The sequence below is a fragment of the Stomoxys calcitrans genome, chromosome 2 (assembly GCF_963082655.1).
Source record: "Stomoxys calcitrans chromosome 2, idStoCalc2.1, whole genome shotgun sequence".
Lineage (NCBI taxonomy): Eukaryota > Metazoa > Arthropoda > Insecta > Diptera > Muscidae > Stomoxys > Stomoxys calcitrans.
The window spans coordinates 10,014,728-10,027,905 of NC_081553.1; the positions used below are offsets into that span (position 1 = coordinate 10,014,728).

Sequence of the window (13,178 nt, forward strand, 5' to 3'; positions counted from 1 at the left end):
TCTTTTTGTTATTCTAGAGTCTTAAAAGTGTAAGTCATTTCAGCTCCCATTTATATAAAATCAATGAAACAATCAAAGTTACATACTGATGACAATCATAAAATGTGTGTAATGTAGTGCTCGCTCTATGTAAGGGCATAGTCATGGTTCAATTTCTACCAAATAGTTTGGTATGCATATATATTAGCATTATATCTAAATCTAATTCGATTTACTTAAAATTTATCACATATTTTCCTCATTTTCCAACGTCTGTGGTATATGTCGGGCAATTTGGGACAACAGCATTTACAAGAAAAATCTTTAAAACTATATATATCTGAACCGATTTTTTTTAAACTCCCCATACATTTGCTCTTATGCTTCGACAACGTTTTCAGTAAATTTCGGCCCAATCGGTTGTTAAATATTGATGTGGTATTACTTTAAAGGAATATACCGTAAACTATATACTTCGGAACTATATGCAAATATATATATATATATATATATATATATATATAAATTCAAACTTCAAACTTAAAATTTTACACCTATAAGTAATATTTGCCGAATTTTATGAAGATTTGCCTGTTCGTTGATTTAAACGGCCCTTTTTAGTGCAAGCATCGGGAGGGGAACACCACCGCTGAACATTTTTTCTGATGGTCTCGCCAGGATTTGAACCCGGGCGCTCAGCGCCATGCCAAGCTCTGCGCTGCGGTAGCCTTGATTTCGATGTTTTGCAAAAGAAATAAAAAATGTTGTAAAGACCCCTCTTATGGTGGTGTGTTGAAAATCTTAAAAAGCACACAACAATGTTTTAATATAAATGTACTAGCTGAACCGGGCCGCTCCGCTGCGCCTTCTTTTACTTTATATGGAAAAAAAAATGATCCTTTGAATATTTATTTTCGATAATTAAAGAGCTTTTAGTGAAATACCATGCTACGAAAAGAGTATGTGCATATCGCTTGACTACCAGTATAACAATATAAGTGCCTTTATTTTAATTCCATATGATCTTTATTGGACCACGAATTCGCTTGGAGGGTTTAATGTCATTCTAAAAAGACTTTATTTCCGCCCGATATTCTCATGATGTCCTAATTAGGAGTTTTTCGGGTGTGAGATGGTCGCCTAGACACTTGGCCGCATTGTGCTCTTGTCTCAAATACCATTTATTTAAATCCCATATTGCCATAGGTTCAAGTAGAGTTTATAGGATGAGGCGTCCCCCAAACACTTGGGCACAAAATTGGCTATCAAATTAGTTTTCTTATCTCAAATACCTTTCATTTGAGCCACATATTGGCATGGTCGTCAAATGTTTACCCTTTGGTGGTTTTTGGGTTAAGAGCGGTGCCCCAACTACATGATCCCACATTTGATTATCAGATTCGTATTCTACTCCCAAATACCTTTATTTGAGCTCCATATTTCGGTTGTTAGTAAATAATTGCCCGATAATGGGTACAATTTCGTGCTATACTCCCCAATAGCTTTCATATGAACCCCACATTGACATGTTCGGTAAGTATGCCCGTTTTAGGGGTGTTTTAGCGAGTGGGGTGGTCCCCCAAACACTAAGCCCAGAAAAATTATCAGCATCGTGCTCTTTTCTCATGTATCTGTATATCATTTATTTAAACATCATATTGGCATTGGCCTCGAAATTAGATATCAAATTCGTTTTCTAAGATCAAATACCTTCATTTATACCCCTTATAACAAAAGTCAGCAAATATGTCCGGTTGGGGTATGGGCCCCAAGAGCTATCAATATCGAGCCCCACTGTCTTGAAGACCCAAATTGTCTTGGTGAGCAAATACGTCCTATTTGCGGGTTTTTATGGTGGTGGGACGTCCTTTAGACAGTTGGTCCCGAATGTTTATATCAGATTCGTGGTCTACTCTCAAATACCTTTCATTTGAGCTCGATATTTCCACAGTCGGCAAACATGCCTGGTTTGTGTTCTACTTTAAAATACCTCTTATTTGAGCCCCATATTGCAATGGTCAGCAAATACTTCTTATATGGGTGGTGTTATGGTGGTGGGATGGCCCTATAGACACTTTTCCAAATATTGATATCAAATTTGTGCTATTCTCCTAAAGACCTTTTATTTGAGCCCCATATGGCTATGTTCGTAAATGTTTCCTCCTTGGGGAGGGATGGCCTCCCAAATACTTCCTATATGGGTGGTGTTATGGTTGTGGGATGGCCCCATAGACACTTTTTCGAATATTGATATCAAATTAGTGCTATACTCCCAAAGACCTTTTATTTGAGCCCCATATTGCTGTGGTCGTAAATTTGTCCTGTTTGGGGAGGCACGGCCTCCCAAATACTTGGTCCCACATTTGTATATTATATTCGTATTCTACAATCAAATCGCTTTTATTTAAGCCCCATATTGCCATGGTCAGTAAATAAGTCATGTTTGGGGAAAGGGTGGACCCCCAGAAACTTGGTCTCACATTTGGATATCAAATTCGTATTGTACTCGTAAATTCTTTTCATTTGAGTACCATATTGCCAGGGTCGGTAAATATGTCGGATTTAGGGGGCGGTTTTGAGGGTTAGGTTGGGCCCCCACACACTTGAACCGATGATTGGATATCAAATACGTTTTCTAATCTTAAATACCTTTCATTTCAGTCCCATATTGGCATGATTGATCTATATATATATTTGGTAGGTTTTGGCCTTGAGACGTCCCCCTAGGTACCCCATCCGAAATTTGGATACCAATTTTTTGTTGTTAGGTTACTATAAGAAAGCACACAAAATTTCGCTTAAATCGCAGCACCCATCTCCGAGAACTGGAGTTTCTGAAAATTAGGGTAAGGGGGAGGGTCCGCTCCCCCTTCAAATATAAAAAAAATTTAGTACCCTATTTTCACCACGGGATCATTATGCACCATCTGTGAAAATTTCAAGGAAATCTGTTCAGCCGTTTTTGAGTCTATAAGGAACACACGAACAAACAAACAAACTGACAAACAAACACACATTTATTTTTATATATTTATAAAGATAAAAAATACAAGTACTCATATTAAAGATATTCACCTCACAGTACTCTGCTATAGAAACAAAACGAAAAAAATATGGACATAAATATTTCAAGCGGCAATTTTAATTGACTTGGGTGATGGTATTACATACATATATGTAAGTATGTAAGCAAAAAATTTTTGATATATATATAATATTTTGATATTTTATGTGTATTTAGAATGTAAGCAAAAGTCTGTTTTTAAAAATTTTGGATGGGTGATTGCAGATGAAACTAAAAGCTTGTGATGAACATGAAAAAGATAAACAGTACAAAGATGACGTAAGATTTATTTATGTTTTAAATTATTTCAGCCAAAAATTCATAAAAAGTTGGAAATAGCGGCCGGGGAATTCCATTTCGATTGGTCTGTTTGTTTGTAGCAAAATAACATTGTTTCAACAATACTCTATGGTTCTATATACTACTTCCAAGTTCATAGTGTTTGGAATACCTACATAGACTCATATGTAGGGCTAAAGTGGTTTGCATGTTTTTTATTCATATCAATTCTTTTTTATTTACCCGGCCAACATTTACTGCGTGGTCACAAAAAAAAACAAACAACTTAAGCATGTGAGTGGCGTAGAGAATTGTAAATACAAAGTTGCGGCTTTGATTTGGTTTTAACATGGTATAGTTCTGGCTAAACTTTTCCCAGTGACCAATTTTTGCCGAGCGCTCTGAAGTCATAGTTTTTTCCGAAGTTTTCTGATATTTTATAAGAAAATTGCCGATTTCTCAAAATTTCCCTTTGAAATTTATCCGATTTTCGACCAGATTTCTTCCGCACATACCCGTAAGGGAATTTATTGTTACGTCGTATTTTTTCGTATTTCCGAGCATCAGCTTGGAGTTTTTTCAGAATCTCTGCACATTCTCGGACTTGGTAAATTTTTTGTATACCGATTGGGTTTGTATCCAATTTCTGCAGAAATTCTGCACATAATCGTTAAGAATTTGTTGTTTCGTAATTATTCTTATTTCTGAGCATCTACTGAGTGGTTTTTCAGAATCTGCACATTTTCGTACTAGCTTATTTTTGGTTTGTATACCGGTTTTGTTTGTTTTTGTTTTGCAGCGGTTTGCACGTGGCAAACTTTGTGTTTACCGGTTTTGTTTTCCTTTTTTGAGTCGATTAGAAGCATTCGAGCAATAAAGTTGGAAGTTTTATTGTGGAAATAAAATTAAAGTGTAAAATAAAAAGAAAAGTAAAAACACTCAGAATTTCCTAAGATTTCTTTTAGTTAAAAGTAAAAATTTCGAAAAATATTCGGACTATATGTTTGAATATGTGGAGAGTATCTGATTATTTTATAAACAAACCTCGGAAATTTCAAAATTTTACAGAGGGTTTGGTATTTCTTCGGATGTTTTTTTTAGATCACATTTAACTTTTCGGGCAAAATTTTGACAAAACACGAGAAATTTTTCAGATTTTCCGTTGGAACATCCGAAACTGTTTGGAATTTCGGTTCAAACGTCAGAAAATGTTCCCATTCTCTTGTCAATTTCGAATGTTCCTTTAGAGCTTGGTCTGACATTGTTACGAAAATTTAACAAAACATCGAAAATATCTGAGCAATTTCAAAAATTTCCTCAAAATTAGTTACGCAACTCGGAAGCTAATTCCGAATTTCCCCTGACAAAAATTTCAGAATTTGTGTAAACCGCCCATACAACTTTCGCGGCGATTTCGCAAAAAATCGGAATCAGAATCGGAAACTTGTGCAGAGATTCTGTCCGAATTCGTTACGAACTCGGCAGAAATTGCTCACTGGGTTCCTTCATTTCATCTGTGAACACTGACCTCCTTCCGGTGTCAGCTGTCGCGTCAAAAAGATCCATTTATTACATATGTGCAATTCCATTGTAACGGGTGTTACATATATTAATTTATTTAATTTCATCAGTATAGAAAGTGGAACTGCACCCTAAAATTACGTAACAGGCGTTATCGTTACAATAAGCAAAATTTGCAGGCCTTTCAAAAATTTCTTGATTGCCTAAAAATTTCGAATGTGAACATGATTCAATAATTTCTGACATTAAACTTCAAATAATTATTTTCCATCTGATGTATATTTTTCCATACCCAATTTCATAAACTTTGAAAAAATTTAGGCTTTATTTGTAACGGGCGTTACACTTAAATGTAACGGATATTACGGAGTATCTTTATCCTTATATTACAAAGGAATTTTTTTGATTTAACGTTATTTTTTCCTAAACACAATGTAATTAGTCTTAAAACATACTATTTTGAAAATAAACAATCGAAATTTGAATATATAATATAAGCCTGGGGCCACCGTAGCGCAGAGGTTAGCATGTCCGCTTATGACGCTGAACGCCTGGGTTCAAATCCTGGCAAGACGATCAGAAAAAATTTTCAGCGGTGGTTTTCTCCTCCTAATGCTGGCAACATTTGTGAGGTACTATGCCATGTAAAACTTCTTTCAAAGAGGTGTCGCACTGAGGTCCCCTATCATTGAGCTTAAACTTGAATCGGACTGCAGTCATTGATATGTGAGAAGTTTGCCCCTGTTCCTTAGTGGAATGTTCATGGGCAAAATTTACAAAATTTATGATGATGTGCGTAATACTTCTAAGTCCATGGGCATATGTTCTTGTGTGCGTGCACAACTATGTGCATTAGTGTTTATGCATTTGTCCGTCACTGGTCTAGAGGTTATAAAACGCTTTTTTCATCTGAATATTGCAAAATTAGGTACATTGATTTTTAAAAGTCCCCTGGGTACGCGTACAGAATATTTGTTAGACCGGACTATACAGCCGCCATATCGTACCCTTACCGCCAAAAAGATGTATTTACCAAATTTTGGGATTTTCAATTTTTAATAGGAATCGACAATTGACGACTGTTTCCACCTTCTATTAAAATATTGTGTCGATAATCCAAGCCGTTATGATTTTACAACAAAAACAATTTTAATGTAAATGCCATTTTAATTTTGGTAGATAAATTCTGTGACAGGGAAGGTCACTTTCAAATTAAGCAAAAATTGCAAAAAATATGTCAGTTATCATAATGAACTACAGCGGTCAAAAAAGTATTCATCATTAGCAAAATTGATAATAAATTCACTTATTTTGGGTAATTGAAGAAAATTTAAAGTAAACAAATAATGCAGTTTTATGCAATAGTTTATTTTTCGTAATATGTTTTTAAATAAATTCAAAAAATAAATTTAATTAGCGCAAAAAATGCAATTTTATATAATAACACCAAAAACAGAACAAAAAAAGTATTCATCATTGATGTGCTATCATCAAAGTCAAATTCAAATATTATTTGGGAATCCCCCTTTTCTGTTTTATTTAGTAAAGGAGGCTTTGCCCTTGACAGCAAATATTTAATTTCATTGAAAATATAGTTTTTGTCAAAATGGGTCGTAAGCAAAACGAGGTTTCTGATGAGGTAAAAGTTTTGATAATAAAACACCACAGGAATGGTTTAACTCAAAAAACTATCAGTGAAATATTAAATAGACCACGATCTACTATACAATCCATCATCAGAAAGTGGACAGAAACGAAAACTGTTGACAATAAACCAAGATCTGGTCGACCAAAAGCACTTTCAGTTGGAGATGTGCGTTGGCTAGTGCGGCAAGTTCAGAAAACTCCGAAGACAAATGCGACCATTCTTCGTAAAAACACTATGGAATATTTAGGGAAGGAAGTTACTACACAAACAATTCGAAATACACTCAAAAGGCATAGTTACAGAGGAAGAACTGCACGTAAGAAGCCCTTTATAAATAAAATAAACCGAGTGAAAAGGCTAAACTTCGCAAAAATGTATGTAAAACAGCCCGAATCATTTTGGAAAACAGTCATTTTTGCAGACGAGAGCAAGTTTAATCTTTTTGGGTGCGATGGAAAGGTCATAGTGTACAGAAAACCAAATACAGAGCTTGAAGAACGAAACACAGTTGCTACTGTAAAACATGGTGGAGGTGGTTTAATGGTTTGGGGGTGTATGGCGGCTTCAGGAGCGGGAAATCTTGAAATTATTAATGGAGTAATGGATCATAAGTATTACATTGACATTTTAAAGAGGAATTTAAAAGATAGTGCTGTAAAACTTGGGCTTGGTAATAACTTTCAATATTATCAAGATAATGACCCCAAACATTCTGCTTTAAATACCAAGATGTGGATGCTGTATAACTGCCCCAAAGTCATTAAAACTCCTCCTCAAAGTCCCGACTTGAACCCAATTGAACATCTTTGGGAACATCTCGAACGCAAATTGAGAACGCGCAATTTTTTGAGCAAGAGTCAAATGCAACAGGTGATAATGGAGGAATGGACTCATATAGACCAAAATATAACCGCTAAATTAGTCCAATCGATGTCAAACCGTTTAAAAGAAGTTATAAGACGCGGTGGTCGAATAACAAAGTATTAATTTTTTTAAATTATGTTATTTATTTTTTTGTTTTTTTGCAATGATGAATACTTTTTTTGTTTAATTTTTTGTGTTCAGCTGTAAAATGGCCCTTTTTGTTCCAATAAATACTATTTTTTTCTTTAAAAACAATGAAATTGTGTACATATATATCACACAAGCACTACTGCATCATTAGTTTAATATGTTTTTATTCCAATTGTCTTTTGTAGACTTATTAAAAAAAAAACATTGAATGATGAATACTTTTTTGACCGCTGTATATTTGGACGTAGAGTACAAATCGGTTGTTTAAAAGTAGGGCTAAGTATCTGAGCGGCGCCCCACCCTCGAGTAAACTGCCAAAGGGAAATATTGGCCGACGGGGACAATATTGGACCCAAATTTAAAGTCTTTGGAAGTTTAGTGGTCACCAACAAACCCATTGGTCATCCGGGATAATATGGGACGAAAATAAAAAGCTTTTTGAAGCAAATAAACTTTCCAACTTCATAACCAAAGAAAATTTCCACCCAAAGAATTGGAAAATATAGCATTTAAATTAAATGACTTTAGGAGAATATTACGGATTTGATATATTTGGGATGATGGGCGCGGAGCTGCCCCGTTTCGGCCATATCAGTCCGCTCCAAATCCCCGAAACACGTTAAGATCGGCCAGGCTTGAATTCGATATAAGAAGCAATATTTATAACGCAAGAAATTTCTTCGAAAAATCGTTATACATTTATACATCTATATCATATTACGTTCCGATCTAAACTATATCGAGCAGGGGTTTTTAGGTGTTAAAAATAACTCATAGTTTCTAATTTCATTGATATCTGAGATCGTTGATTTAATCGCAGATCGGACTTTATGGCAGCTATATACAAAAAAATCCGATCTGGACCATATTCAGAAAATGTGTTGAGTACCCTAACATAAACTCTGATCTAAATTTCAGTCAAATCGGATAACAAATGGGTCCATTATGGGCCCAAGACCATATATTGGGAGATCGGTCTTTACGGCAGCTATATCCAAATATGGTATTATCTGGACCATATTCGGACCGGATATCGCGTGGCTTTTGACAATTCACTGTTCTGAAATTCAGAGGAATCGCATAATTAATGCAGCTTTTATGAGTTTCAGACCCTAAGTCAGGAGATCGATCTATACGACAGCTATATCCAAATATGATTTGATAAGGACAAAATTTGGCATAAATGTGTAAGTGTATAATGCGATGCTCTGTTCCAAATTGCATTAAAATCGGATTCAAATTGAGACTTCCACCTCACTTTCAAACGGTGGTATTAATTGCACCTATCTCTAAATTACCTCACACGAGGCTATTTGTGTAGCTTATTGATGTAAGTGCCAAAAATACCTTTACCTTTTTTTAAATACATAACATTTTTTACCACTATATCCATCAGCCATAGAAGTGATACATATGTAAAAATCATATTTCAATCAATGATATGCTTGATTAATAAAAACCTTCTCCTGTAAAGTTTTGATTTTGGTGCTTACATCTTTTTGGCGGTTAACGGATGATATGTTTCGATCTTACAAGTACGGGTCTTGAACTCATAAAAGTTATATTTTTATCAGATTTCGCTAAAATTGTAGGATACAATTTTATCAGACCTCTACTTCCTTGGCGAATATGGTTTGGATGCGATGATAATTAGATATAGAAGTTATGTTGACCTATCTCTTGATCGAAGTTCTTGAAGTCGTTACATGCCCTTTTTACTTAATTTCGCTTTAATTTATTTATTTTAAGTTATTTTTGGCATTAAAACATTGCAGTGAATCAAGAGTGACTTTTTTCGGAGTCTTATATCATTTTCTGAATAAATTTCTGCAATTAATTTTTGATCTCCATATTCATATTTTACTAAATGCATTACATACATACTGAAAACAGACTTTTTTATAGTTAGTATAAAGTTATTCAAAAAGATACACCATAATTGTACACCTTTATAATATCTTCTTATTTGCTGCAATTTGTCAAAAAAAAGTTAAAGTAGTTCGTTTGAAACAATCAACCCACTTTTTGTTATTTTTCGTAACTGGCGTTATATAATTGAACCTTAAAATAAAAGTGCACTGACTACATAGAAAAAATTTAGACCTATATATGACCGATTAAATATGGTATTGACTTATAAAAACCTTTTCAAATAATGTGTTAAATGCTTTAATAATTTTTGACATAAAAATACCATTTTCTTTTGTATCATTGCTAAACAAGGCATACGTTGAACATATTTTTAGTTGTACGTATTAAATTTTTATTTAATAGTATAAATTGTGCATTTATCACGATTATATTGTGTACCCTTTCCCTCGTATTCATTTCGAAAAGAACTGAGAATGAGTCAATCCTATGCCTCGCTACAGACACAAAAAAATATCAAGAAAAATAGAAAGTGCCGTTTTTTTATCTCTCCGTAAAATCTAGTTTATTTAATTATGATTAAATTAATCCAGTCCAAACGCAAAAAATGTAAGGAAATTAAAAAATGCAAGCGTGGTACATATAATGTATCAATATTATCTTATTTTAATAGTTTATTACCCATATAGATTTAAATTGACTTGGCGCTGAGGACGAAAGATAACATATTTGGATCTAGATTTGGTGGTACTGTACGTTAAATGCTAAGATTGGTATTTATTACGATTCATTTTAAAATTTTATATAAATTAATTTGTCATTTTTCAAGTTTTTTGCCTGTTAGGGCGAAGATTATTAAATTTTTCAATTCTTGTTTGTTTTTCTTTCGAGACGAGCTCAATGATCGGAGATGAAATGGAAAAGGAAAGCCAAAGATAGCAACACACACCAACCACTATGAGACGCGTTTCGTCTTTGGTTAGAAGAATTGTCATCCATATTAGGTGTGATGGCTTCAAGGGCCGTGCGTTGGTATGTTGTATTTAAATCGTATTAATAGCGAAAACGCATCTATGATACAATTACCACTTTAACAAAGCTCGACAACCCTGTCTATTAGCTGTACTTTTCCCAATGTATGTATTTTTGTGTAATGACAGACATTCTTTCTGTGACAAATTACACTTCTTCCGTATTACACATGATTTTGTGCATCTATTGAAAGTTTTATTGATGGCTTCGTACGCTAAGACAACGGCAAAGGCTCTCGACGCTGTTCCGTGTGCCCAGGTTCGAATCCCGGCCGAGCTCTGCCGAATTTTTCAATTTTCAAGTTTTTTGCCTGATAGGGCGAAGAATCATTAAATTTTACAATTCTTGTTTGTTTCTCTTTCAAGACGAGCTCAATAATGATCAGAGATGCAAATTAATTTGTTTATAAAACTCTTTATAGACCATGTTCCCGCCAATGAAGAGAGGTTCATAATGGAAACTAAAATTTGTCTTCTTTTTTTCCGAAGCTTGGGATTATTAAATAAAAGATATATTTATATTTTAAGCTACATACATATTTCATGTTTTATGCACAATTTAGTCCAACGAAATAAAAAGTATTTTATTCATGTGAAAAATATCAATTTTTTTTTCTTTAAAACAATCAATACCACTTTCGTAGTATTTTTGAGCTTATCATCAATCCAAATTGCAAAATTGTTAATTAATAAAATGAATTCCTTTATAGGACCGATTTCAGCAAATTTTTTAATTGAATGTACACATTTCTTAATCGAACCTAATTTTTAATTTTTTCTGTGTGGTCTCGAAAAACTCAAGTTAATGCAAGCACATAACTTTAAAGCTTAACACCATTATTTTGTAAAAAACGATACCAGCATTGAAAGGATTCGACTATTTATGAGAAACAATGATGTCAATCCGGCTTATTGTAAGGTTTAATGTTTATCAGGAATTAGTCACATGAAAATGTTAAAATTTGGAGATTTTTAGAACTAATTTACTTAAATCAATCAATGCTTTCCCTTCACTTTCACTAAGGGATAAATTTTCGTGGAATTGCCCATATATGTTCGAATTTTTTTAATGAAAGTAGTTTTTAATGTAATACATATCTCAATTATCACTTCTCAGAATATAAATTAGTTGTGAAGATATTTGACACTTATTTGTTAGAAACAGATTGTCGTATGTTACAACACTTTTCTTTGTTCTTGTTTAATTTTACACTTTAAGACGTGTCAATATGAATATGAGAAATATGAATATGAGAAGAGGCTTTTCTCAACTTCATAGGATAGTAAGTATTTTTGGAAAATAGACTCCCACTCTAACCTAACCTAACACATTTCCGACCCAAAGATTGTTTTTAAAATTTTTGTTAAAATTTTGAGACTTTTAGAACTAATTTAATAATTTTTTACTGAAATCAATCAATGCTTTCATTTTTGCCAATGCTACCATTGGTAGATATACATATATTTAGAAATTTATAATTTTAATCCTTTGAATAAGAGGGTACATTTTCGTGGAATTGCCCATATGTGTTCGAATTTTTTGAAGGAAAGTAATTTTTAATGTAATATCTCAATTATCACTTTTCAGTGTCTAAGTTAGTTGTGAAGATATTTGACACTGAATTGTTAGAAACAGATTGTCGTATGTTACAATACCTTTCTTTGTTCTTGTTAAATTTAACACTTTAAGACGTGTCGGCTTAAACGCTTTTAGTTAAGTAACGGTAATTAGTTTCGTATGTGAAAGTAGGCTTTTTTCAACTTTATAGGGTGGTATCTTAGAAAGTTGTTAAGTATCTTAGAAAATAAACTCCCACTCTAAACTAACCTAACCTATTTCCGACCCAAATATTATTCTTAACATTTTGGTTGTTCGTTCGTCGAAATAATAACGGTGGGGGTGTGCTAAGCATCATTTCCCAGAGGCTTTTCTTGATTTGTTATACCTTAATCAAGAATTTTCTGCTTGGTCATACTGTACTTATGACACCACTGAAGCTTGATTCCAGTAATTTTTTTTTATACCCTTCACAATAGGATGGGAGTATACTAATTTGGTCATTCTGTTTGTAACTCCTCGAAATATTCGTCTAAGACCTTGAAATTTTGCGTGAGGTGTTTTGTTATGACTTCTAACAACTGTGTCAAATATGGTTAAAATCGATTCATAACCTGATATAGCTGCCATATAAACCAATCTTGGATCTAGACTTCTTGACCCACTAGAGTGCGTAATTATTATCCAATTCGGCTGAAATTTTGTACAACGGCGGAAAGGGCAGACGATTTGGCGGTGAAGGCCAGAGGACTGCCGTCAATAAACTTGGTTAACCCAAAGCCTTTCGGGTCGACGCAGTCCGGGTTAAGGGAGTGGGCGACGAATGCGCATGCAACTTTGTGCGAAACGGTCAGTAGGACGGCGAAAATCCTATGCGGGGTTCCAGATCGTGAGAAGTCGATGCTATTACTGAAAGGAAGCAAGAAGGAGATCAGTATAGCCATTAGTATCATAACGGGACACATAGGACTAGGAGCTCACTTATGTAAAATCGGTGCCGCAAGTTATAGCATGTGTAGGGCATGCGGGGAAGATGATGAGACATTGGAGCATTTTCTTTGTCATTGCCCGGCTTTCGCGTCTAACAGATACCAGCACTTAGGTGTAGACACAATATCAGACAAGAACCAACTTAGGGGAGTGGCATTGAAAACAATTAAGGATTTTGTAAGTAGCATGGAATTCCTAACTTACAATTTTCTTTTTAGAGGTTAC

The 13,178-nt window shown here is 34.1% G+C and overlaps 1 protein-coding gene across 5 annotated transcripts in view; it reads left to right on the forward strand.

Annotated features, from left to right (window-relative positions):
• LOC106084404 (choline transporter-like 2) overlaps positions 1-13,178 on the forward strand; it is a 51,936-nt gene that overhangs the window by 21,215 nt on the left and 17,543 nt on the right. The window contains exon 1 of one of the 5 annotated variants that reach the window (XM_013248106.2): positions 10,308-10,406. The exons of the other annotated variants lie outside the window; for them this stretch is intronic. The gene's annotated coding sequence lies outside the window, so the exon portion shown is untranslated. Of the gene's footprint in view, positions 1-10,307; positions 10,407-13,178 lie in introns of those variants that run through there. 5 annotated transcript variants of the gene reach the window in all.